Raw genomic sequence first — 27,536 nt, forward strand, 5'->3', positions numbered from 1 at the left:
ATAGAGCCCCCTAAAATGGGCAGGTGAAATAGGAGCTTTAGATAAAGAATGGAGGGAGTCTCAGAAAACCCAGTAGCTGGAGCTTTAGGGACTTGGAAGGCCGTCATTCACGCACTCATTTAGCAATTCAGTTAGCAAATATTTATTACCCACCTACTAGGAACCAGGTGGCCGAGATAGACAGGGTGCTTGCTCTCGTGGAGCTGACATTTTAGTGGGAAGAGACCAGTTACACACAACGAGAAATTATCACCCAGTAAGAGCTCTGTGCAGACTTTAAACCAGGGTGAGGGATGTGGTGGAGGTGGGGCTACTCTGGATTCAGGAGAAAATGCCCACTTTCCTGTCCTCCCCTCCACTCTGGGGGCCCTTCATTTCTGCACCCCTCACTCCAGCCTGCCCATGGCTCTGGTTTCTGCAGCCCCCAATCCCCCATGTACCTTCAGTTCCAGGGCCCCACTAGCTCCATACCTTTTAATTGCTTTGACCTCCATGTTCCAATTCCATTTCCCTGGACTGGAGAATTTGTCTCTTTCAACTTGTATCAGGAGTCCACTTGTTGTCCAATTTGCCAGACACCTTGGGCACTTGGGAACATGTGGTTATGGAGGTCTCCCACTCAGCAGGGATTTACGGGCAGGAGCTTTCTCTTGGAAGGGTCACTGGGAGGGGAAGCAATGCTAGACATCGTCACTCATTCATTCATTTACTCCAGAAACTCTGGCTGAGTGCCTAGAGTCTCAGGAACTGTTGTAGGTGCTGAGACACAGCTGTGAATATGAGGGTCTACCTCAGTCTTGTGATGTGTATATTATCTGGAGACACAACAAACGTAAGCAAATACATAAACAAGTTCATTTTGGATAGATAAGCACTGTAATAAAAATAACAAGAAGTAAAGTAATGTGACTGGGGAACCTCATTTTGTCAGGACACTGGGGTAACCTCTCTGGGAAGGTGGCTTTTTTCCCAGCTTTATCGAGATATAATTGACATATAACATTGTGTAACTTTAAGGTGTACAACAGGATGTTCTGATACATGTATGTATCACAAAGTAATTATCACCGTAGGGTTAGTTAACACCTCCATCACCTCACATAATTACCATTTTTGTGTGTGTGAGGTGAGGACATTTAAGATTTCTCTCGTAGCAACTTTCAAGTGTATAATACAGTGTTGGTAACTAGAGTCACCATGCTATACATAATATCCCCAGAACTTATCCATCTTATAGTTAGAAGTTTGAAGAGGTGACATGTGAACACAGATGAGAAGGAGTCAGTGGTGGAAAGAACTGGGAGAGGAGCATTCTGGGAGAGGGAAGAGCATTCTGGGAGAGAGAAGAGGATTCTGGGAGGAGAGCATTCTGGGAGAGGGAAATGACTGGGAGAAGAGCATTCTGGGAGAGGGAAGAGCATTCTGGGAGAGGGAACCACAGTGCAAATGCTCTGACATGGGAAGGAGCTTCTTGCCTTGTGGAAAGAGGACCAGGTGGATCTAGAGGAAGAGAGGATAAGGTCTTATAGCTTGGCAGGGGACACTGCATGCAGGGCCTCACAGGCCAAAGTGAGTTGTTGGGTTTTATTCTAAATACAGTGAGAAGCCGCTTGACAAGTTGCAGTGGAGAGGGGAGCCATGATCTGATTCACATTGTGTAAAGATCCCTCTAACTTCTGTGACGGGGAATGGATTCCAGGGAGTGAGCATGGAAGCAGGGAGATCAAGGAGGAGGTGACTGCAATGGTCCAAGCAAAAGCCAGTGGTGGCTGGGCCGGGATCGAAGCACCCGGAATGGTGAACAGTGGGCAGATTTGGCGCATGTCTTAAAGTAGAGCCATCAGGACTTGCTGATGGATCAGATGTTAGGGGTAAGAAAAAGTGAGGAACAGAGAAATGGGGTGATGTTTAGAGAGAACCAGAGACCTAGGAAGCATTTCTAAAAGACCCCGGGGGGACCAGAGCAGACCAGATAACAGCTGGGTCACTCTGCCTCTTAATAACCAGGAAGATATAATGGCCTGAATCCCCTTCTAAGATCCATGGAAGACCATTTATTCCCCAAGATTCCCCCACCCCCTGGAGGGCCTATATTCTCTTGGTCATCCCTGCCTCTGACTTCCTGCTTCTATGCAATTATTATTCTTCACTTGGTGTCTTGTGTCTTTTGGTCTCTGCTCTGACCTTTACCTGGACTGAGAGCTCAGTCCTTGAGGTCATGGAGAACCTCAAATGCCAGGGCAGGTCACTCAAACTTAATCCTGATAGCACTGGGGCCATTTATCCAATCATTAACTTATTCAACAAGTACTTTTGAGGACCTACTGTGTGCCCTTCCTGGGAGATAAGATGATGAGCCAAACAGTGCATGGAGCCTCCTTCGAAACAGGGAGACAGGTAACGATCAAATATTCACAAAGAAATATAAGTGGCAACTGTGATAACAGCTTGAGGAAAAGATTCTTGGTGTTATGGGAGATTCTAATAAGGGGATTTGATCTAATCTGGAAGGTCAGAGGAAGTAAGAGCTGAGATCTGAAGCAGAGAACAAAGGGTATTCCAGGCAGAGAGAATTGCTTATGCAAAGGCTCTGGGGTGAGGGAAAGTGTAGGCAGTATGACAGACCAAAGAAGGCTTTGGAGGGGAAAGAAGGTGTAGGATGAAAGCAGAGAGGTAAATAAAGGGCAGACCTGCAGGGCCTTGTGACTTTGTTAAGGAGTTTTATCTGTGTCCTAAGAATAAAAGGAGTCTACCAATGAGGTTTTGGTTGGGAGAATGATATCATCAGATGTGCCTTATAAAATTTCCCTACCCTCCTGCACTGTTGCTGGGAATGTAAGTTGGTGCAGCCACTATGGAAAACAGTAGGGAGGTTCCTCAAAAAACTAAAGATAGAGTTTCCATATGATCCAGCAATCACACTCCTAAGACATATATCCAGACAAAACTATAGTTCAAAAAGATAATGCACCCTTATGTTCATAGCGGCACTGTTTACAATAGCCAAGACATGGAAACAACCTAAATGTCCATCAACAGATGAATGGATAAAGAAGATGCGGTACATGCATACAATAGAATACTACTCAGCCGTAAAAAAGGATGAAATAATGCCACTTGCAGCAACATGGATGGACCTAGAGATTATCATACTAAGTGGAGTAAGTCAGACAGAGAAGGACAAATATCATATGGTCTCACTTACATGTGGAATCTAAAATATGACACAAGTGAACTTATCTATGAAACAGAAACAGATTCACAGATATAGAGAACAGACTTGTGGTTGCCAAGGAGGTGGGGGTTGGGGAGGGGTGGATTGGGAGTTTGGGATTAGCAGATGCAAACTTATATATAGAATGGATAAACAACAGTGTCCTACTGTATAGCACAGGGAACAATATTCAATATCCTGTAATAAACCATAATGGAAAGAAATATGAGAAAAAAAAGGTCCCTGAGGCTCCCATGTGTGTAGTGGACTGGTAAGAGGAAGGGTAGATCAAGGTAGACCAGATAGACTTTCTGGATTGTGAGGGTGGCTTGGACCATTGAGTGGTGATAGAGAGTGGAGAACCCTGCATGAGTTGTAAAAATATCTAGGAGTTAAAGTCAACCAGACTTAGTGAGGGAGTGGAAATGGGGGTGGGGATAATGCCTGGACATCTGAACCACTGGCCTGGCGGGATGGAGAAGGTGACATAGGGAGTATTGGATGAGAACTGGGCTCAAGAGAGAAGATCTTGCATTTCATTTTGAGAATGTCGAAATTGAGGTGCTTTTGAGATGTCCAAAGGTGTTGGGCAGAGGGGATCAAGGAGTCAGATGTATATATGGATTTGGAGTTCTAAGGACGTTAATGCATACAAGTGATGATACAAGATTTGGTAAGAGGAAGCATCCTTAGAGAAAGATTGACGTAAAGAGAGAGCCTAAGGCTGAGTCTAGAGCAGTGGTTCTCAACCCAGAGATGATTTTGCACCCAGGGAGATATTTGGCAATGTCTGGAGACATTTTGTTGTCACAACTGAGAGGGGATACTACCGGTGTCTGGTGGGTAGAAGCCAGAAATGCTGCTGAACATCCTACAATGCACAGAATTGTTATCTGGCCAAAATGTCAATCGTGCTTAGGTCGAGTTACCCTGATCTAGAGTAACATTTAATGGCCAGGTAGAGGAAGATGAGTCTGCAAAACAGATACACTGGGGTAGGAAGGAACCATGCAAACATATGTGATGACAGCCAAGAGAAGGAAATATATCAAGAAAGAGAGAAGAGTCAACAGAGTTGAACCCTGCTGAGAGGTCAAGAGAGGTGGTGGGCTGAAAAGCATCCATTGGATTTAGAAACGTAGAAGCCATGGGTGGACTTTGCAAGAACTATGTTGGTCATATGATGGGGTCAGAAACTAGATAGGAGCAGTGGAGGTGCGAGTTCAGGAAGTGAGGAAATGGAGGCAGTTAGTGTAGGCAACTAAGAAGAGGAGGAGAGGAACAGTAGACAGATGGAAGGAGGAGTCAAGTAAGGCGTTTTGTTTTTTCATAAGAGAGACTTGAGTTTATTTAAAAACCAATGAGAGGGCTTCCCTTGTGGTGCAGTGCTTAAGAATCCCCCTGCCAATGCAGGGGACACAGGTTCAAGCCCTGGTCCGGGAAGATCCCACATGCCGTGGAGCAACTGGGCCCGTGCACCACAACTACTAAGCCTGCACTCTAGAGCTCGCGAGCCACAACTACTGAGCCCACGTGCCATAATTACTGAAGCCTGAGCACCTAGAGCCCATGCTCAGCAAGAAAAGAAGCCACCGCAATGAGAAGCCTGTGCACCGCAACGAAGAGTAGGCCCTGCCCGCCGCAACTAGAGAAAGCCCGCGTGCAGCAACGAAGACCCAATGCAGCCATAAATAAATAAAATAAAATAAAATACTTGAAAAAGAAAGTTCTGCTTGAGAGGGAGAGATTAAATATGTAAGATAAAGACAAGTAATATGATAGATAGATAAGTATAGTCAAGAGACAGATAAATGCAATACATTGTATAAGAAGGCAGAAGAGGACCAAAGCAAGAAAAGCTGCATGATCCTTAAACGATGAAGGGCAACTCCTCCACTGTAACGGGAGGGAGGGGCTGGGATGGGGCAAACGTTTGTAAATTATGTCAGGGGAGAAGAGGGGGTTCCATTTTATGGCTGTTATTTTCCCTGGGAGGTCAGGGAACGTTGGAGCGGAACGGAGAATGTTTTGAGCCTTCCAATGTAGCTGGAATTGCCCGTGATGGTGTGCAGGCCTTCCCCATGGTACACACCCATGAAGAAAGCCCTCTTCCACGTCCCCTACTGAACTCCTGTCCTGAGGTTTGGCACCTGAGCCTAGAGAGAGATCAGATGGGGAATGGGGTGTCCAACTCCAATATTTATGAGGTAAGACTCATGATGGGTTCTCGTAAAGTCCCCAACTCTTGAAGATTAATGCTGTTTGTAATAACTTATCAAGAAAGCCTTGTAATAATCCTTGAAAGACCCGTAAAATCCACTCTAGTGAATTTTAGATAATGGCATTGGAAAAATCAAATCCCCCTACCCTTGTTAATCCTGGAACACACCAATCGTTTGCAGTGGACATTCATTCAAGAGGCCTGAGCACATGTGGCAGAAGTGATCCATGAGTGGGGAGATGCCCAGGAAGAGGAAACTTCAGATGTTGATTTCCCACCTATTGTTGAAAGCTGAGCTAGGACAAGGTGGGCTCAGATACTAAGATAGACCTGGGGGAAGCTGGGTTCCGAGATAGATCAGGCTCAGCTCAGGTCCTGAGACTGGAGATTAATGCAAGTCCTGGGGCAGAGCAGAGATACACCCCTGAGGTCTTAAGATACTCCGTGGTTGACCCTGAGACACACCAGGGTCAAGCCCAAGCCCTGGATGGACAAAGACTGAACTTGGGTTTAGGGATAGACCAAAGATAAACCTGGTCCTAGGAGACCTAGGAGCCCAGGAATGAATCCAAGTCCTGGGTGAGTCAGGGCTACAGTATGAGTTTGAGAGAGACAAGGCCAAACCCTGGTCCTGGGATAGACAAGAGTTGAACCTGAGTCCTGAGATGGTCCAGTGCTGAACCCATATCCTTAGAGAGACCAGAGCAGAGCTTATGAAGATACAGACAGAAAATGGGCTTCTCTTGGGAAAGCTGGGGAGAGCAGGCTTGCCCTCGGGGGACTCTCCCAACCTGTTGATCCATTTTGCTCTAACTGTTGAGTACCTCTTTGATTAATGTCCATTGTAAATGACACGGCATGTCCCAGGACTAATGAGGGGAAGTGAATTTTATTTGCCGACGCCAGGTCATCCTAGGACCCAGGTCGGAGCCAGCTCAGGCCCATAGGCCCAGAAACACGCTCGGCAGAGCTGACAGCTTGGGAATGCCCAGGGTAGCCAAGCCTCCTCTCTCTCCATGTTTTTTGTTTGTTTGTTTGTTTTCGTTTTTGGGTTTTTTTGTTTTTGTTTTTCGGGGTTTTTTGGCCGTGCCGCACATCTTGCAGGATCTTAGTTCCCTGACCAGGGATCAAACCTGGGCCCTGGTAGTGAAACCACTGGAGTCGTAACCACTGAACAGCCAAGGAATTCCCCTCCTTCCATATTGACTGTGACCACTCTGATGGAGACTAGAGTGATGCTTACACTTCACACAGGCTTATCACACACAGGGGCGCATGCATTCACACTGCAACAGATACACACACACAGCACACACACCCATGCATGTGCCTCAGACACACAGCAACACGCTCTGCACAAACACGCACATTGATACAGTTGCCATATACAAATCCTCACACACACAAACACACACACAGGCACAGACCGCATCACAAATACACTGCCAGCCAGCCAAGGCAGTGCATTCAGACCTAGCCTCCCACACCATAGTCATAACACTTTCATATTTACAACAGTGGCACAACTCTAGGGGGCGTGGTGTTCTCTGAGAACAGTGCCCCCAGGAGTTGTGCATGCAGTGCCTCGCCATTCACATTCACATTTTCTTACCCACCTGCAGAGTCTTACACAGACTTACCCAGTCCCTGTTTTATACACTGATATGTGCAGTTTCATACAGTTGCTGATGCTTTCACACTTAAGCCTGTACATGGCTACACACTCACGTGTGTTCTTGGCCACACGGACACAGACGTGCCACTCGTCCATCTCACACACTCTCAGGCTCTGCACTAGTCAGCGTAGGCGAGGCTGTGCCGCATAACACACAGTCCCCAAGTCTCAGTGGATTAGCATGACCAAATGAGCAACTGCTCATGCTGCATGAGGGCTGGCAGGTGTCTCTGCCTTGCGTGGCCAGCTGCTGGAGGCTTCTCATCAACACACACTTCCGCAATTCCTGAGGCAAGAATATGGCAAATCACGCGCTGGCTGTTAGAGCTCTTAGCCGGAGGTCACTCCCACTCACATGGCATTGGCTAAAGGAAGTCCCAGGGCCACACTGGGGAAGTACAGTCCTATCATGTGCCCAAGAGAGAACTGGAAATTTTGTGAACAGTTCTATCAGCTGCCACAGTCTCTTACACATTCAAAGAGTTAGACATTCACAGATGCAGGCCCATACATGCACATTTTATTTCTTCCCATATGGACTAGTCTTTGGCACCTGTTCTTCTCCATGGGTCGAGGCAGGAGGCCACACACGCCCTCCCCATAGTTTGCCTCCAGAGCTCCTTTGTTTCATGGTACATCTGAGGGGTCTCCTGCTCCCTCCTGAGCTGCAGGGGTCTCAGGGTAACAAGTTTCCAAGCCCGTGCTATAGTCGGAGCTGAGAAAACAGCATACATACCTTCTCTTCCCCCCGGGGAAGAATAATAATAGGCATTGGGGGATCTCCGTATTGGCCGAGAACCTTCCCCATCTTGCCAACTGCAGCTTGGAAGAGGAACCCCGAGGGGAGAAGGCGATTCCAGAGAGACCCCACTCCTCTCCATCCACGCGTCCTCCCATCGCCGCCAGGACCCTCTCCTTCCCCGCCCCACTCCTCCTCTGACTACTTAAATATTCCAAGGCTGGAAACTCATGAATATTTATAAGGGCCTGGCAGTGAGGGAGATTAAAAAAAAAAAATTTGGAATCTATGAACCAGGATCCGTCTATAAATAACAGGCCCGTGGCTGGCGGGGCTCTTCCCTCACCCACCACATTCCTTCGACTTCAGCTCCAGCCCCATCCAAGCCTCCCAGAGCTACCCCTCCTCACCACCCCCCGCCACACGCAGCTTGGCTGTGGATACATGAATCCCCATCGTCCTGTGCACTGTCACAAACACACACACACACACACACACACATTCCCACACAGCTGAGCACACAGATACACATTCGCACCTGCCTGGGATCTAGCCCACTGCCTCCTTTCCACACACAGACACGCACTTGCAAAATCAGCCTGAACACATCCAGGCAGCCTCCTCCTGTGTCCACGTTCAGACAGATACAGGCATTTAGGCTCAGACCCGCACACACAACACAGAGTCGCACACAATCACACACACCCAAAGAGATGCCTGTGGACCACTCCCTGACCCCCAAGCCAAGTGTGGCGTTTCCCCTCAGTGGGCCTCGGTGTCCTTATCTGTGTAGGGGGACACTCAGAGTCCCTGCCCCATAAGGAGTTGTGAGAAATTTAAAAAATTTTTTTAAATTAAATTAATTAATTTATTTTTGGCTGCATTGGGTCTTCGTTGCTGCACGTGAGCTTTCTCTAGTTGTGTCTAGCAGGGGCTACCCATCGTTGAGGTGCGCGGGCTTCTCATTGCAGTGGCTTCTCTTGTTGCAGAGCATGGGCTCTAGGCACTGGGCTTCAGTAGTTGCAGTGCATGGGCTCAGTAGTTGTGGCACGTGGGCTTAGTTGCTCTGTGGCATGTGGGATCTTCCCAGACCAGAGATCAAACCCGTGTCCCCTGCATTGGCAGGCAGATTCTTAACCACTGCACCACCAGGGAAGTCCCGGGAGTTGTGAGAATTTTTTAAAGTAAAAAATGGATACCTGTTGTGTGCGAGGTACTATTCTAGGTACTGGTGAAACAGCAGTGAACAAAAACAGTTGAAGATCCCTGCCTGACATTCTGGAGGGGAAGAAAGATAACAAAAAATTAATGCATAAATGATGTAGTGTGTTGGAAACTGATAAAGAAAAGAAGGTGACGGGTGGTGCTGAGACATTCGTAGTTCTGACTGGAGCAAGAGGGGTGTCAAGGAGGCCTCTTGAAACAACGACATTAAATAAAGGAGTTGGAAGGACATTCCAGGCAGGGGGAATAACGGGTGCAAAACCTCATATAGAAGCGTGCTCAGGGTGTTGTAGGAACAGCGAGGAGGCCTGTGTGGCTGGAGCAGTGAGTGGTGGGGAGCATGGAGGAGGCGAGGTCAGGGAGGTGACAGGGACAGATTGTGCAGAGCCTTGTGGGCTGCAAGAGGACTTTGGCTTTTACAAGTGAGGTGGGAGTCATAGAGGCTTCTGAGCAGAGGAAGAATATGATCTGACTTGTGCTCACAGGCGCCCTCTGGCTGCTGCAGGGGGAACACACTGGGCGGCGAGGGTGGGATCCAGGGTACCAGGGCAGAGACGACTGCACCAGGAAGATGCCCGTCCAGAGCGGGAAAAGTGCATAGATCCCGATTGTAAAGAGGTAAGAGAAGGAGACAGTTAAAGCTGTCTCCAAATGAATGCATTTAAAAGATTCATTCTTTATTTCCAGAAATGTTTACTGAGCACCTACTGGGTGCCAGGCACCGTTCTGGCTTGAGGACACAGCAATGAGCAAAGCAGTAAACATCCCTTGGATGCTGCCATTGGAATGCTGACAGCATCATGGGGCAGACGGAGGAAGCAAGACAAATTTTAATGTAGGGTCAAGGGACAGTACATTTTATGCAATAAAACACAGCAGAGCGGCAAGCCTTGGGGGGTGATAGGGGCTGCACATTGTAGGTTGGGTGGGCTGGGCAGAATTGGGGATACATTTTGACGTGAGAGCTGTTCTCAGGATTGGATGATAGATGGCGTATGTAGGTGGAAATGACAGAACCTGGTGCCTGGGTGTGAAGATGAGCTTTGAAGGGACACCCACATAAATACCCTCTTCTGTTGAATGTTCATTGTTTCCCCCCATCTTAGGTTGGGTTCCTGAGAAGCAGAACCCAAGACAGGGATTTGGAGCACATGACTAATTGTGAGTGCAGGGTAAGGGAAGTGGGACCAGGGAAGGGGACTTGGGTACATTCCAGGCTTGGCCTGATCCACAGGGATGGGGGGAGCTCTGGAACGTAAATTGTACTGCAGAGGGGTGGGCTTTTGGACCCCTGCATCAATCAATCATTGGCTTCTCCTGGGGGTGGGGGATGTCTCAGAAGCATCTCCAGTGTGTGGTAGCTCCCCAGGGCCAAGGGCAGGTCTCCAGAGAAGGTCACCAATGCTAGCTGTGAGCCTCCACTCTCAGCAGCTGTGGGGTGGGTGTGCCCCATTATAAGAAGATCTAGGCAGAGCCCCAAGAGCATTGCCTACGCCCCCAGGCTCCAACAAAGAGGGTCATGGGAGCACCAGGCATTTATGCCAATCACAGCGCAGATGTCTGACACCAGAACCTGTTCTCAGCTCTCTCAGGATGAAAATCAGGCCAACTTGGCACTGGGGCTCCCCTCACACAGCTGAGATCCTTTCCGGATTCATTAACTGCTGGAGGCTCAGCTCTCCGCTGCTCAGACTTGCCTGGGAATCGCAGAAGGGAGCTGTGAGGAAGAGATGCAGCCCTGAAACAGATCCGAATAGCTCATTTCATTCTCCCATGGTCCTGTAGGAAGGCACTGCCGTCATGCCCATTTTGCAGATGTGGAGACGGATGCACAGAGAAGTTAAATCACTTGCCACGGTCACACAGCTAGAAACCAGAGGAGCCAGGATTTGAACTCAAGTCGTTAGGATCTGGGGTCTATGTGCTTCTGAGCTACCTTCAACTGCCTTAGACCCCACACCCCCTTCAAAACCCAAAGCCCCTGTATCCACCCTGAGAGGAGTGGGAAGAGGGGAGGAAACCCTGAGAGAATAGAACAGAGAATATGTGAAGGGTGGGGGAGAAAGAGGTCACCTGGAGGACTTGGAGTGGGCAGGAGGCACTCATTCATTCATTCATTTGTTCATTGTTCATTCATCATATAAGAACCTTGTAAGAGGGAAGGGGTAGGGACTTTGGAGACACACACAGAGGGGATTCTGACCTGTCTGCAGGGATGGGGGAGGCTTTTCAGAAGTGGTAATATTTACTCTGAACCCTGAAGGATGCAGAGAGTTTGGACAGCCCTGGGGTAGTTGGCAGGAGGATGACAGAGTAGAAACACCAGCATCTCTATAGCGCCACAGAACTGGGTTTGTAATTCTAGCTCTACTATTTAATATATAGAGCAAGCAGCACCACCTCAGGGTTTAAAAAATATTGTACAAATATTTATTGAACACCTACTATGTGCCAAGTGCTGTTCTAGGCATTGGGAACATGGTAGTGACCAAGATATAAGGTCCTTGTATTTGTACACTTCTCATACACTACCCCAGCCAACAAATGTATATAGTATGATTTCTTCCATGACAAGGGCCAGGCAGGGAGATGGGGACTGAGAAGATCTTCTTTAAGGAGGTAATCAGGGAAGGCTTCTTGAGGAGGTGACTTTTAAACTTAGGTGACTCTTTTTTTCTTTTCTTTCTTTCTTTCTTCTTCTTTTTTTTTTGGCCATGCTGCATGGCTTTCGGGATCCTAGTTCCCCAACCAGGGATCGAACCCGGGCCCCTGCAGTGAAAACGCCAAGTCCTAACCACTGGACCACCAGGGAATTCTCATAACCTTAGGTGACTCTTAACTATGGATAAGGAGGATCCAGCATTATCATTGTTCCTTCAAAGACTTATTATTGTGAGGCATGAAATGGGACAGTTGACTGAAACAGATGCTCCCTAAGTGTGTAGCTTGGTGGTTAAGACAACTTTAGAGAGAGGCAGGCTGGGCCCTGAGTCCTGTGGGCTGGTCATTTACATGGTGTCCCATGTAAATGACCAGATTCATTCCTTGCCCTCCCCTTGTTTTTGGTATCAGAGGGGTGTTGACCCCTGAAAACTACATTTCCCAGGTTCCCTTGCTCACTGGCTTCCTGTTAGATTTGGCCAATGGGAAGCTGTGGTGGGAGTTGGAGGCAGGAGGAAGAGAGAAGTCAGGGGATTTCTCCCCCTGTGTCTTTGCCATAGGCAGTGGCCTTGTTGTCCCCTCCTTGGGTCCAGCCCCACTAACCCCCTTTGCCCTGCCACCCTGCAGCTTCTTCTTCTTCTTTTTTTTTTTTTTGGTCACGACGCATGGCATGTGGGATCTTAGTTCCCCAATGAGGGATGGAACCTGTACCCCCTGCAGTGGAAGCGCAGAGTCTTAACCAATGGACCGCCAGGGAAGTTCCCAACCCTGAAGCTTCTTACAGTTGCTATTCTTTTGATCACTTCACCTTCCCCACCTACCCCATCCAGCCCTTCTGGCTCCTTGGCACCACACTCCCCATATTAAATTCCCTCCATGGAATTTAGCATGGCTAAACCATCTAGCATGGCTTCTGTCCCTCAACAGACTGATAGCATGGTAGGCTCTGCCCCTTTCCTTTCCTCCCTGACCTTCAGCTGAGGACACCCCCTACATCCCACAACTGTCGGGAGGTGAATGGAGGTGATCCTATCAGGAGCTGACTTCCACAGTTCTTACTACGTATGGTTTGAAGCTTTATGTGCTCAGGCACTCATTTACCTCCACCACAATCCTAAGAGGTGGGTGCTGCTTTTAGCCCTGTTGTTTTGTTTGTTTGTTTTGTCTTCGTTGCTGCACACAGGCTTTCTCTAGTTGTGGCGAGTGGGGGCTACTCTTCGTTGTGGTGCGAGGGCTTCTCATTGTGGTGGCTTCTCTTGTCGCAGAGCACGGGCTCTAGGTGTGCGGGCTTCAGTAGTTGTGGCATGCAGGCTCAGTAGTTGTGACGTGCGGGCTCTAGAGCGCAGGCTCAGTAGTTGTGGCGCACGGGTTTAGTTGCTCCACGGCATGTGGGATCTTCCCGGACCAGGGATCAAACCCGTGTCCCCTGCATTGGCAGGCGTATTCTTAACCACTGCGCCACCAGGGAAGTCCCAGCCCTGTTTTATATATGGGAAACCGAGGCACAGTGAGGTTCAAGTCACTTGCCCAAGGTCACATGGCTGGGAGGTGGCACTAGGAAGTCCCTCACACACGCACATACCTGCATAGGGCCTGGCACACGGACGGCAGTCGGCAAGGCTGGTGATAATGATAATCATTACATGTGGAGCTGGTCTCTGGTGAGTGCCAAGACGGGAGGTGATGCTGAAACTCCACCTTGGACCAATGCAGGAGCCGGCAGTCGCAATGCATGCTGGTTGAAGGCCCTTCTGGGACCCACGACCTGGTAGAACAGTCCTCGGGCTCCTGCTGGCTCCTGTCCCAGCCCTGGAGGACAGGGGCAAAGGGCCTCTCTACAGCAGCTGTGGCTGGGAGCAGCTGCTCTGTGCTTAGCCAGGATCGATTTCCCTTCAAGTGGGCCGTTCACACTAACAAAGGGCTCCGGTGACCCAGGTGGCCATCACCGCCTCCTGCCCGCCGAGCGGAGAATGTGCCTCGCGGCCGGAGCTGTTTTCTTTGAGATCCATTTTTTTGAAAGCTCTGGAAAACTTCAAAGGATGGGCCGAGCCAGCCCCCCAATGTGCTCACCTGAATCTTGCTGGTGGATTTCTCTGCCTCTCTGTCTTGCTCTAACCAGCCCACCCTCAATGATCCTCCTGACCAGATCTTTTCTCTGCTCACACATGGTTATGGGCTGAACGATGTCCCCCCCCCCCACCCCACAAATTCATATGTTGAAGTCCGCACCCTCAGGACCTCAGAATATGACTGTACAGTTAAGTCCCCCTCTATACAAATGAGTTCTGTTCTGAGATCATGTTCGTAAGTCCAACAAAGTTAGCCTAGGTACCCAACTAACACAATCGGCTATTGTGCACTGTACTGTAATAGGTGTATAATACTTTTCACACAAATAATACATAAAAAACAAACAAACACGATAAATAAAGAAAACATTTTTAATCGTACAGTACAATACCTTGAAAAGTACAGTACAGTACCAGCTACATCACCACTGCTTTTACGCTTGCTTCTGGACATTCTGGGCTTGACATCCTGGGGGGATGCCCAGAGGAGCCACCAGTGTCAGGAGAGGAACATTGCCACCGTGAAACCATTGCTTGGCAGGAAGGGAACCAGGGAACTCAATACCCCAGACTCTTTCCTCTGCCTGCCCCCCACCCCAGTCTCCTGTGGTCACACTCACTGGCCAGACGTCGCTGGAAGCTGGAGGGCGGGGGCTTCTGGGAGGTGGAGGCTGCAGGGATCAGCCTCCCGGAGCACAGAGCGGATGGAGAAGTGGGGAGGGAGGACCTGGAGGGGCAAACAAAATATCCAGCTCATCTCCAGGCCTCCCGATTTGAGCTTCAAATCGTGCACCATCTTCTCCCTACTGGAGTAGAATCTTTGCGAGAACAGGGATCTTTGCCTGTCCTGTTTGCTGCTGTATCTCCAGTACCTGGCACAGAGTAGGTGCTCAATCAGTGTTTGTGGGATGCCTTTGCACATGCTGTTCCCTTTGCCTGGAACCCTTGTAACCAGGCCCCGTAGCCATCCTCTGCTCTTACTTGTGCTTGCTCCATCACGGCTTTGTTGCGCTGTTTTATAATCGCCTCTTTGTCTTTCAAATATCTTAGCTCCCTTAACCCTCAAAAACCAACATTGTCATCACTCTTCTCCGCTTTGAGGAAATTGAGGCGCAGAGAGAGTAACTCGCCCAAGGTAACCCAGAGCCAGGATTTAAATGCAGACTGTCTGAGCCCCAGATACTGGGCTGCCTTTTTGGATTCCCTGTCAGCACCTATTTGCCTTTTTTTTTTTTTTTTTTGGCTGCGCTGCACAGCTTGCGGGATCTTAGTTCCCCGACCAGGGATTGAACCCTGGTCCTGGCAGTGAAAGCACCGAGTTCTAATCACTGGGACACCAGGGAATTCCCTCTATTTGCTTATTTTCATACCATAATTAATTTTATTGCACTTACGTGTATATTCCATTGCCGATGTTAAGCTATTCGAATACACTAACAACCTCAGTGACATCAGTACTATTCTTAGCTCCATATTACTAGTGGGGAAACAGAGGCCCAGGGTGGCTAAGTCACTCGCCCAAGGTCACACAGCAGAGCTGAGATCGGAACCCAGGCGACCTGGCTCCAGATTCGGTGCCCTAAATGACCATGCTCTGTTGCCTCACCTTGGCTGGGGGAATTGAATGCCTGTCTTTGAAATCCTGAATGTGAGTCCAAGGTGTAGCCAAAGGATAAAAGGTTTGGACCCCAAATTAACTTGCCACCCCCAGCGGCGCACACGGAGCCCACGGAAGTCAGTTTTCAGGCAGTGCTGATGCCTGGCTGTCCCTGTGAGTTATTAGCCAGCAGATCGGGCCCCTGTTACCTCCTGGCCACACTATCCAGCCTTCAAGGCCTCCCTCCCTCCATCCCCCGCCTAGGAGCCTCATAGCAAACACTTCCATTTTGTGCAGGGGCATCCCTGGCTCCCGGCGTGAGATTCCTGAGCCAGTCACAGAAGGTCATCTTCCCCCGTGACGACATTTTCCGTGCACCGACGGATTGATTTCAGAGATCCAGCTCCAGCCAATGTGCCCATCCCCTACCGCAGGCACCGATGGCTGCAAATTTATGCCCAAGCCAGAAATTGAATTCCTATAGGTTGAGAGAATTGTCAGAAAAGCTCACCCAGGCTCATTTTTACTTCTGACAAACTTCAGGAGAGAGATTAAACCTGGGCCAGTGTCTTCCAGCAGCAGGGACTGTGGTGGCAGGGAAATGACCTTGACGTGGGTATTTTCCTTACATTCCCTGGTTTCACCTTGGCCTCCCAGAGCTGAGAAATAAAAAGCAGCCGGACCCACAGGCCTGTGTGGTTAAAGGGAATTCCCATTTCTGACCAGCTAATGTTAAAAAGGGGCAAGCTCTGTGTACCTAAAGGCAAGTCTCTTGGTCCCTGTGGCAAATATTGAGCCATTCAGAGGGATGGGAAATAAAGCTTCTAATTCATCTCCATCACGTGACAGCCAGGCCACTTCCTGCACCAGGTCCTGAGGCCGATTCAGTCTCGGCAACTTTGCAAGGTTCTAATTAATCTTCCCTGTGCTATGACAGAGAGGACATAAAAATGTGGGTAATGGGATGGGACTTCCCTGGTCATCCAGTGGTTAAGACTCTGCATTTCCACTGAAGGGGTTGCAGGTTCGATCCCAGGTCAGGGAACTAAGATCCCACATGCCGCACAGCGAGGCCAAAAGATTTTTTTTAAATGTGGATAATTCCGTAGCCCCTCACCCCCACTCTGCCACCTGCCCGAAGGCCAGGAAGGAAGAAACAGAAATCAAATGATAGCTCTGGGAAGGAAGAATCCCCGTCTTGCTAGAAAAAAATCTCTCTCACTTGCCTTGAAAAATGAGACGTCTGATACAAATGTAGCTGCTTCCCTTTGGTACAAAAGCCCCTAAATATTAAAGAAATGAATCCTTGATGTCTACAAAGAAAGGATCAAAAACGAAACTTTCTGAAAGGAGAAGAGCTTTTATTTCGCTGTGAACTTTTCTAGATCTAGACTCTGGCAGGGATGCCTGCAGAACACGGAGTGCGGGAGGATAAAGAAATAAATGACTGCCATTCTTGTATTCATTCATTCATTCAGGAAGTGTCTGTGAAGAAGCTACTGCATGCTAGGCATTGGGCTGTGAGCCAGGGAAACCTCAGGGAGAAATTAGGACCTGCTTCCCGCCCTTCAAAGCTGGTGGGGCATTCTACAAAGTCTCTGACCAGTAGTCCTCAAAACTGCCAAGGTCATGAAGAGCAAGGAAAGATGAAGAAACTATTACAGACCAGAGGAGATTAAGGAGATGTGACAACTAAATGCAATGTGGAATCCTAGACGGGATTCTGGACCAGAAAAGACATGAGTGGAAAAACTGGAGGAATCCCAATAAAGTCTGGAGTTTAGTAAGAGTGATGAAACAATGCTGGTTTCTTAGTTGTGACAAATGTGCCGTGGATATGTAAGATGTTAACAACAAAGGAAATCGGGTGAGGGGCGTATGGAAGCTCTCTGTCCTATCTTTACAATTTTCCTGTAAATCTAAAATCCTTCTGGGACTTCCCTGGCGGTCCAGTGGTTAAGACTCCATGCTTCCACTGCAGGGGACGCGGGTTCAGTTGCTGGTCGGGGAACTAAGATCCCACGTGCCCCGCAGTGCAGCCAAAAAATAAAATTAAAAAGGATCCATTAAAAAAAAATAATTAAAAAGATAAAATATAAAATACTTCCAATATAAAAAGTTTATTTAAAAAAAAGTCAGCAGGGGACATGGAACAGTTCTAGAACAGTGCTGGTTCCGTGAATTGATATAAAAGCTCCCACTGACTGGGCAGTCACAATATACCAGGCACCGTGACTGACTCTTGACATGTACCAATTCATCATTTTCACAAGAACCTTGTGAAGCCTGGCCGTTATTATCCCAACTTTTAGACGAGGAAACAGAGAGATTAAGAAAGGCACAGAGGGGTTAAGCTACTTGCCCAAGGTCACACAGGAAGGAGTAGATCAGAATTTGGACTGAAGCAGCCTGTGTGATAAGGTCTACAGCTGGCTGTTCATGCACAGTATTTACTGAGCAGTTAGTTACTATACCCTTCAGAGGCTGACTAGAGAAACAACTCTTCTAGGGCTTTCGGGGATTTTAGTTCAGGGAATTGGTTACAAAGATGATGGAAGAGATGAAAAACTAAACAGAGATGGAAATGAAAACCAGAGATTAGCAACAGCCGAGAGCATTTATTCCCCTAGGACGGGTGGTGGTGGGGCGTTGGATAGAAGAGGTGGTATAAACAGAGCCCAGGTGTGGGACTATCAGTGGGGGGCTGAAGCCATGGAACCAATGCTGGAGCACAGGAGGCAGAGAAAGCAGGGAAATACCGCTGCTTCTCCCCTTGTCCTGCCCTCATATCCTCCATGAATGCCTCCCATTGGCTGAACCTTTCTGAAAGCAAAGGAGTGTGAGAGATGTAGTTCTCAACCATACGGAGCAGAGCAGGGGAAGGAAAGGATGAAAATTCAACCATCAGGCAGCTTACACTTAAGTGTGTGTGTGCATGGGGGGGACTAGGCAGGAAGGGGAAGGGATGGTTTTGGTTCCCATTTTACAAGTGAAAGAGGCAAAGTGATCTGCTTAGAAACTCACAAAGAGTAAGTGGCAGATCCAGGATTTGGACATGTATTATGGGTTCAACCTTGTAGGGTTCTTCTGAGGATTGGTGAGAAATGAGCTGCAAAGCCCTTAGAATAGAGCCTGGCTTACAAGATATGCTCCATAAATGTTAATTGTTATTGATGAGGAGGAGGATAATAATAATTACTATTACAACTACTGTCATTTTTATGATGCTAAAGGACCTTCCTTTGCATAGAACTGCTGTATCCCACTGTCACAGGACTCTGTGTGTGTATGGGTGTGTGTGTGAGGGGGTGGGGATGGGGACCATTTAAGGGAGGGGTCCATCCTGGAACCAGAACACCCCACTCTGCTGAGACCTGAGCAGATTTTCCCCGTGTGAAGGAGGAGAGGGAGAGTGTCCTAAGCAAAGAACACAACACGGACAAAGATCCAGAGGCAGAAATGGGAACTGAAACAGCTGTATGTGGGTGAAGACAAGGAAACAGTGAGGCTGAGAATTCAGCCATACCCAAGTGGGCAGGACTGGTGGGTGCATCCACGTGGCATTTGGGCTTTATACTGAGGGCACTGGGGGCCATGAAGGGTCCAATGTGGGGGGTGACACTTTGTAAATTTATTTATTTTTGGCTGCTTTGGTTCTTCGTTGCTGTGCACTGTTTTCTCTAGTTGCGGCAAGCGGGGGCTACTCTTCGTTGCGGAGCACGGGCTCTAGGCGCTTGGGCTTCAGTAGTTGCAGCACACGGGCTCAGTAGTTGTGGCGCACAGGCTTAGTTGCTCCGCGGCATGTGGGATCTTCCTGGACCAGGGCTCGAACCCGTGTCCCCTGCATTGGCAGGCGGATTCTTAACCACTGCGCCATCAGGGAAGCCCGGGGGTGACACTTTGAAAGCTGGCTCTGGCTTCTCTGGGGAGAATGGATCAGTGGATGCAAGGCTTGAAGCCAAGCTTCCATGGAGAGAGAGAGTCTTCTCCCATGAGCATAGCGGCTAAGAGTGAGGACTTGAGAGTCTCACAGGCTGGGGTCCAAATTTCAGCTCAGACACTTGCTCTGTGAGTTTGGGCAACTAACTTTCCTCTCTCTGCCTCAGTTTTTCCATCCGTAAAATGGAGCTAATGTTAGTACATACCTCATTGGGGGAGGGGAGGCTACAAGGATTTAAAATTTGTAAAGCAGCTTAGAAGAGCATCTTAGTTCGTTCAGGCTGCTATAACAAAAACACTGTAGACGGGGTGGCTTAAACAACAAAATTTATTTCTCACAATTCTGGAGACTGGGAAGTCCAAGATCAAGGTGCTGGTAGATTCAGTGCCCGGTGAGACCAGATTCCTTGTTCATAGATGGTGTCTTTTCGCTGTGTTCTCACACAGCAGAAGAGTTCAGGGAGCGCCCTGGGGTGTCTTATAAGGGCACTAATCTGACTCCCAAAGACCCCACCCCAAAATACTATCACATTGGGGATTAGTTTTCAACATATGAATTCTGGGGAGACAGAAACAGTCTATAGCAAAGAGCACTCCGTAAGTGTTAAATAAAATAAAAAACCAGTAGGAGAGGCTTCTCATGGCTTTTAATCCCATCTCTCTGCTGAGGGCACCCAAATATGTATGTCTAGCCAAACCCTCTCTCCTCCTCTCCCCAGCTACCTACTTGATATTTCCACTTGGAGGTGGTCACAAGCAGCATAAATGGAACATGCCTTCAGGCTGGACTCTTGATTTTCATCCCCCCTCTAATTTTCCTCCCCACCCTACTCCACATGGGCTCCTCCTCCAGCCTTTTTCAGCTCAATAAATGGTACCCCCCATCCATGCACTCCATTGCTTGGGCCCCAAAAGTTGGACTCGTCCTCAACTCCCCTCTTTCCCTTCCACCCCACATCTAGTCCCTCAAATTCTGTGGGCTCTGCCTTTATATTTATTTATTTATTTATTTAGCTGTGCCGTGTGGCATGTGGGATCTTAGTTCCCCAACCAAGGATCAAACCTGTGCCCCCTGCAGTGGCAGCGCGGAGTCTTAATCACTGGACCGCCAGGGAAGTCCCGGGCTCTGCCTTTAAAACATAGGAATCTACCCATTTGCTGTCCCCATTCCATCTACCCTGGTGCAAGCCCTCATCATGGCTCACCTGGATGACTGTGGGGGTGAACAGCATGTTCAAAGGCCCTGGGGTGATAAAGAGCTCAGGAGTCATTGGGAATCTGAATGTAGGCTGGTGAGATTCAGGAGACTCGAATGAGGGTTTGTTTCTTCCCTGAGGGGTCTCCTCAAATGGGGTGTTATTGAGTGCTGGGGACGGGGAGGAACTTGTCCTTTCTCAAAGCAAACTGGGGCCCTCGTGTTGTAGCCTGGACGCAGACCTCTGTCCATAAACCCTACCCTTAGGGCTGTCTGCGGGCATCCACGGTGTTTCCGACAGTCTGGGCCACACTGCAAGGGAATGGACTGCGTTTGTAAATTCTTGCACAAGGCAAGCCTTCTCCAGGGAGAAGGACCCCAGGGAGGGCAGTCAGTCAAACTCAGAGACCTGTGTCTCTTCCCACCTTTCCCAAGGAAGTCTATTTCATTCATTTTGGTCCACGTTGGCACTGTAATGGCATAACCTAAGACATCTGGGAATGTATGTCTGGACCGGGGCCCAAGGGGCAATGGGGGTCTTCTGCCATGGCTTGGCTGGCTTCAGAGGGTGAGAGGTGGTGTATGCCAGCCTGAATAGCCTCTCAGGGCAAGATGGGTTATCTGCATTGGAAGGGAACGAATGAATAAATGAATCGGGAATTCCCTGGCGGTCCAGTGGTTGGGACTCAGTGCTTTCACTGCCGAGGGCTTGGGTTCAATCCCTGGTCGGGGAACTAGGATCCTGCAAGCCGCAGGGCGCGGCCAAAAAAAAAAAAAAAATGAATGCATGAATGAATGAACTCACAGTCACCCCCCTCATCCCATCTCAGCCCCTCCCCTGGCCACAGACTCTCACAGGCCAAGCCCCAGCTGCTCAGACTGAGGGAGGTTCTGGTTCTCCATCTCAGCACCGGCACCGGTGAGCTGATATCTTCTTTAAAGCCTGTCAAGCTTATCACTCAGTGGGGATTTGCCCCATACTGCTAGGTTTGACAGGGGCAGCCTGCTATTATCTCAAGCCCTCCAAAGGGACTCAGGCCCCGTCACGGCTGAGACGTGGCAGATAGGTATGTCCCTGAGCATTCGTCATGGCCTTTCTGCCGTCCCTGCAGTCAGAGGGAAGCTGCCGCCGCCTCTGTGCCTGCCTCAGATGATCTGCAACTTGATCTCAGACAGTCCCTCCCTGGGAGAGACGGAAACCGATTTCGTGGTGGAGGGGAAATGCATGGTGAATCCGTGATAGGCTGTTTGCCCATCAGCATCTAATCATTCAACAAACATTCATCATGCCTGGGGGATTCAGCAATGAGCAAAGCAGACAGAACTCCCCTTCCCCATGCTCTTTCCCGTCCGGGGGGCGGAGGCAGGCTTTGAGCCAGTGGTCACACCCAAGAGGTCCCAATGGCCATTGTGATCAGGGCTTGAAGGAGAACAAGGGAGGTGCAGCATGGTGGTGTAGACTGTGGAGCTATGTGGCCTGTGTTCAAATCCCAGCTCCGCCACTTATAGACTGTGAAGCTCTGGGCAAGAGATTTGAGCCCTCTTTCCCCTAGTTTTCTTCACCTCTCAAAGGTAGATAATGACAGTGCCTGCCTCCTAGTGCCATGGTGAGAATTCCATCAGTTAAAGCATGCAAAGTGCTTAGAACAAGGCTTGACATACAGTAAGAAATACAAGTATTCGGGGCAAAAAGCACAGGATGCCTTGAGAAGTGGGTAAAATGGGGAAGGGACAGTGGAGGCTGCTTTTGGAAGAGACGTTTATGCTTGAGCCCTAGAAATGGGGAAGGGTTAGCCCAGCCATGAGATGGGGCAAGAGTTTTGATGGCAGAAGGACCAGCCAGTGCAAAGACCTGAAGGTGGGAAAAAGCATGGTGTGCTCCAGGAAGAGGAGGATGCCTGGAGGATGGACCACAGAGAACACGGCTGTGTGAGCCTTGGGGTTTTGTTGTTGTTGTTGTTTGTTTTGTTTTGTTTTGGCTGGACCGCATGGCATGTGGGATCTTAGTTCCCCTACGGGACTGAACCCGCGCCCCCTGCAGTGGAAGTGCGGAGTCTTAACCACTGGACCGCCAGGGGAGTCCCATGAGCTTTGTTGATTGCCTGTTACACTGAAACAGGACTCCCCTCCACCAAATTACATCAGGGAGATGTAACTAGGACCAGAAACCGAACTGGCCGAGTCACGTGGCGAGTAGGATGGAGCAGTGTCTCTGTCTGTCTTTGGTAGGACTCGACACCCTGTCTCTCTTTCTCTCTCTCGCTGCCATCTGGCTGTGACTTAATCATCATCTTGCGTTCTCAGCCCCAGATCCAATGGACTTTCACCCATTCTTCCAGATCATCTCAGTTCAGTGCCCGCATCAAATTCAAACCATTTTGACTTTAGGACGTTACCAAATTGGCTTTAGAGCATCATGAGGATTATAATAATAACAATAGCAAACACTTCTGTAGCACTTACTACATGCTGATGGCTGTTCTAATTGCTCACAAGTATAGTTTTTTTTTTTTTTTTTTGGCCACGCCATGCGGCATGCAGGATCTTAATTCCCCACCCAGGGATTGAACCCGTGCCCCTTGCATTGGGAACGTGGAATCTTGACCACTTGACCACCAGGGAAGTCCCCTCTCACACGTATGGTATTGACTCATCCAAGCTTCCCAGCAACGCTGTGAGGTAGGTACAAATTACCGTGTCCAATTTACAGATGAGGACACAGAGGCACGGGGAGGTTAAACAACTCACACGGCAAGTGAGTGGCCAGGACATCAACCCAGGCAGCCTGACCCTCAGACCCTGCTCTTAACCACCTGGCTCTACTCTACCAGCTGAGTAGGAAGAAGGAACATCCAGAAGAAACGAGTCATTTCCATTGTAAGGATGTTGTCTGGAAAGATGCTGGTGACATCACACGGACTCCTTTTTGGGAGGACCGTGGGAGAGATCCTTGCCTGTTCTTGGTACTAAAAATAGTTAAGTTTTCTCCAAGCATCTGGTGTGTTTTTGTTTCAGGACACTGGGAGCCGCATAAATGACCAGCTTTCCCTTTTTGAGTTGGCTGCTAAGGAGCGTGAAGCCAAATTTATGGCCCAACCATATGCTGCTTGTTCAAGTTTTTAAGGGATGGGTTTTTCTTAGCCTCACTTCTGGCTCTATGTCCCCACTTTTTCTCTCTCTTCCTTGCAAAAAAAAAAAAAAAAAAAAAAGCCACAAAACTTTAAACGGACTGAAAAACAACTTCAGAAGAACAATATGTGTTTATTGTAGAAAACTTAGAAGGTAAATTTGAAGATAGGGATAAAAATCCCTGCTTGTCCCCGATTTTAATGGCTGCATAGTATTCCCTCTTGTAGAGTTTTAAAATCAATGCCCCTACTGGCAAACGACTGGAGGGGAAAAAATTCCAGTTGTCCAATTTTAGACAGCACTTTAATGAGCATTCTTGTAGCAATTGAGTGCTTGTCACATGATTTCCCTGGGCTAAATTCTTAGACTCAGATTGGCTGGGTTAAATACAAATGCAGAAACCTTAAGGCTTTGGCTCTGGATTGGCAGACCGCCCTCCAGAAATATCTAATTCCTGTTCTCCTATTTAATTGGAGCTATCGTGTGGTATTTTACATATCCTTGTAAACCACTTGCAGTCCTCTCTGGAACAAGGCAGCCAACAAATAAATATATGAGCCCCAAGCCACTTCTGCTTCCTGATTAAATTATCCAGCCTCAAACGCAATAATATCCTTGATTATTAAGAGGCAGCTGCTTGCTCTTTTCCTGTTTGCTAATCCCCAATAGCCAGTGCTCAATGGTTGGCTGCCCCTGGGATCCTGTAGCAATCCCTCGGCCCCCGGAAGAACCAAGAATTGTTTTTTGAACCAAGACGTAGGTGACGGAGCTGTAGGCTGAGCTGATGATCCCGGACGCGAGAGCTAGAAAAACTTTTCCTGCGTGTCTTGTACTCAGTCAATCCTGGACCTGTTGTTACAGAGACTGCTGCTTAATCGGGGCAGCAGCCTGGGTGAAAGCATTTGAAAAATCCCAGCCAGAAAAGGCAATATGAGGAAGAGCTACTTGAATGCATTGCTTACCTGCTTAGAGCCCATTAGCAAGAATATTGAACTTGAAACCAGCAACTCAGCCAAGAGGGCGGCTGGCTTCCCCATTGCATTTGCCACATGTGAGGTGAGACAGGCCACCAGATCAGAAGTGTCTGTACCGGGAGAGCTCCGCGGCTCTCACACCTGCTGTTACAAACATTTCCCTTAGTTATAGGCGTTCTCTATCCCTAGGACTGTGACCTCTGAGAATTCATGACTTTGGTTTGAAGCTAAACCCAGTCTGAGAGAGCTAGCCTTTGGACTGTCAAACACGGAGCCTTCCAGGACATTCCAATGGGTTCCCAAGGACATGAATTGACTGTGTATTTGAACTTGAACCCAATGGGCGAAACTCAGGCTCTTGGCCTTGCTGAGATTTGGCAGCCAAACCCCGAGCATTTAATTACTCTGCTGCAGAGAACACTCCAGCGAGGTGCGTCCAACGCAGACAATTATTTTAGGAAAGCCGTGGAGGCCTTCTCTCTGCGCCATTTAAATCTTGCTTCTCTTTTACAATTCAATATTTCGTGTGTTGAGAGAAAATGGCTTGTTTGCTTCAAAGGACACGCTACAGAATGTAGGAAGGGGATGTTAATTATGTTGAACCGGGCTGCTTTGTCTCTGCACAAATGAGAACCTTCGGGGGGTTCTATCCAAATTGCTTGGGGATCAGAGCCAGGGGAGCACAGATGGAGATGTTTGGACTCAAGTTCATGGTTTTGTCTTTTTTGTTTTTGTTTTTTAAGAACTGTATTTGTCATGAAAAAAGGTGAAGCTAGTTCTGCATTCTCCTAGAACCAAAGGGGAAGGCACTCCTGAATCACTTTTCTTTTTTTTTTTTTAAAGTTTTATCTTATACTGGAGTATAGTTGATTTACAATGTAGTGTTAGTTTCAGGTGTACAGCAAAGTGATTCAGTTATACATATACATATATCTATTCTTCTTCAGATTCTTTTCCCATACAGGTTATTACAGAATATTGAATAGAGTTCCCTGTGCTATACAGTCGGATCTTATTGATTATCTATTTTATATAGAGTAGTATGTGTATGTTAATCCCAACCTCCTAATTTATCCCTCCCCCTCTGGGTCACCCTTTTTGTCTTAGGCCATCTTTCTTGGTTTTGGTCAGGCTTCTTCAGGAGCAGAGCTGGATGAGAGGAGTTGAGTGCAAATACTTAGCTGGGAGGCGATTCCAGGAGGAACCAGTGCCAAAAGGGAGATGGGAAGTGAAGGAAACCCAGGCAGGGCAATCTAAGGGTGCCACTGTGGGCACCTGGAGCACAGATCCCCATGGGATCCTCTGGGAAACTGCAGGCAGCAGGCACCCCAGAGTTCTCCCACTGGAGAGGCGAGAGGGCTGGTATTTATCACGAACTCCGTGGGGACTTCCGGGTGGGAGGTGCTTCTGCCTGCCCAGTGCAAAGGCGGGGTGGGCTCCGACCACACGAGGAAGCCCTTGGCATTGGGGATCCTGGGCGCTCTGCAGTAAGGCTGGAGTGTGGGCTCCACCTGGACCATGCCTGCGTGCAAGGGAGCCTGGGAAGGTGAGTGACTTCATTCCTCCGCCGGGGAAACATGGAGTTGTAAAGAGGGGGTTCCCTTAACCTCCGAAGTGTGTACATAAGGCTCAAAGAATGACTAATTACAATAGTTTCAGATGGCATCTATGAATGGTTTATTTATTTTTTTCTTATAAATTAGCAGAGGAGTCAAGCTCATCTGTACAGTGATATCACTTGTTCACATTCCAAAAAGCTTAAAAAAAAATAAAAGACTTTATTGAGTGGGAGAGAAAAAGGTGGGCTAGCAGCTGGAGTCTCTGGGATTGCTCATAACTCACAGCCTGGCTTATCTCTGCTACAGCTCATGGGAACAGCCTCTGCAGGGTGATAAGTAGCGGCTGTGCAAATGATCCATGATGGTGAAGCTTTGTTTCTCTGTAAAACACTTGGGGTTTTATCAGACTTTCTTCCCTGTCTTAGGAATGCATTCTGGATAGGACCAGCATCTTCTACTTCCCATCTCCTCGGTTTCCACCCATCATCGCTTGCCTGGACTCTTGCAGTCACCTCTGCCCTGGTTTCCCACCCTTGCCACCCCACACCCACAGTCTGTTCCCCCCACAGCCGCCAGGGGGCGCTTGTGAACACCTGGGTCAGGTCCTGTCCATCCTATGCACAGAACCCTCCTTGGCTCCTACCTCACTCAGAGTAAAAATCAATGTCCTCCCCATGGTCCACAAGGCCCTGCACATGCTGTCCTGTCCCATCCCTGTCCTCATCTCCCCCACCCCACACACAATCTCCCCCTCGGTGACTCTGTTCTAGCCACACTAGCCTCCTCCATGTTTCCCAAACATACCAGGCATGGTCCGGCCTCAGGGCCTTTGCACTTGCTGTTCTCTCTGCCTGGAACATCTTTCCCCAGATATCCTCATGGCTCCTCCCTCACCTCCTTCAGGTCTTTACTCAAATGACACCTTCTCATTAAGCCCTTCCCAGGGCCCCTAAAACTGCAATCTCTAACCACCCCCCAACCCTAGCATCCTCCATCATTTCTTCCCTGCTTTACTTCTCTCTATGGCACTCATCACCCTTTAAATACTTGGTGTTAACTTATTTGTTTATTTCTGTTGCTCTCCACTTTAATGTAACTCCTAGAGGAGCTTTTGTGTTTGTGTTTTGTTTACTATGTTTTCAATATCCAGAACAGAGCCTGACACACAGTAGGAGCTTAACAAATATTTGTTGAACAAATGAGACCACCATGCCCTGATTAAAAACAAAAAGACTGGGACTTGTGACTGATTCCAGTACGTTCTGGGGAAGCTCAAGGGGGCCTGATCTGGGGGCCCAACACATTCCATCCAGTGAGGATTCAATGCATTTTGAACAATG

At 48.6% G+C, this 27,536-nt stretch overlaps 1 protein-coding gene across 3 annotated transcripts in view; it reads left to right on the top strand.

Moving 5' to 3' along the window:
• The window catches only part of OLFM2 (olfactomedin 2), a 61,203-nt gene that overhangs the window by 26,874 nt on the left and 6,793 nt on the right, over nt 1-27,536 (top strand). The window contains exon 1 of one of the 3 annotated variants that reach the window (XM_057540837.1): nt 11,835-11,901. The exons of the other annotated variants lie outside the window; for them this stretch is intronic. The gene's annotated coding sequence lies outside the window, so the exon portion shown is untranslated. Of the gene's footprint in view, nt 1-11,834; nt 11,902-27,536 lie in introns of those variants that run through there. 3 annotated transcript variants of the gene reach the window in all.

Source organism: Balaenoptera acutorostrata, chromosome 2 (assembly GCF_949987535.1).
Source record: "Balaenoptera acutorostrata chromosome 2, mBalAcu1.1, whole genome shotgun sequence".
Lineage (NCBI taxonomy): Eukaryota > Metazoa > Chordata > Mammalia > Artiodactyla > Balaenopteridae > Balaenoptera > Balaenoptera acutorostrata.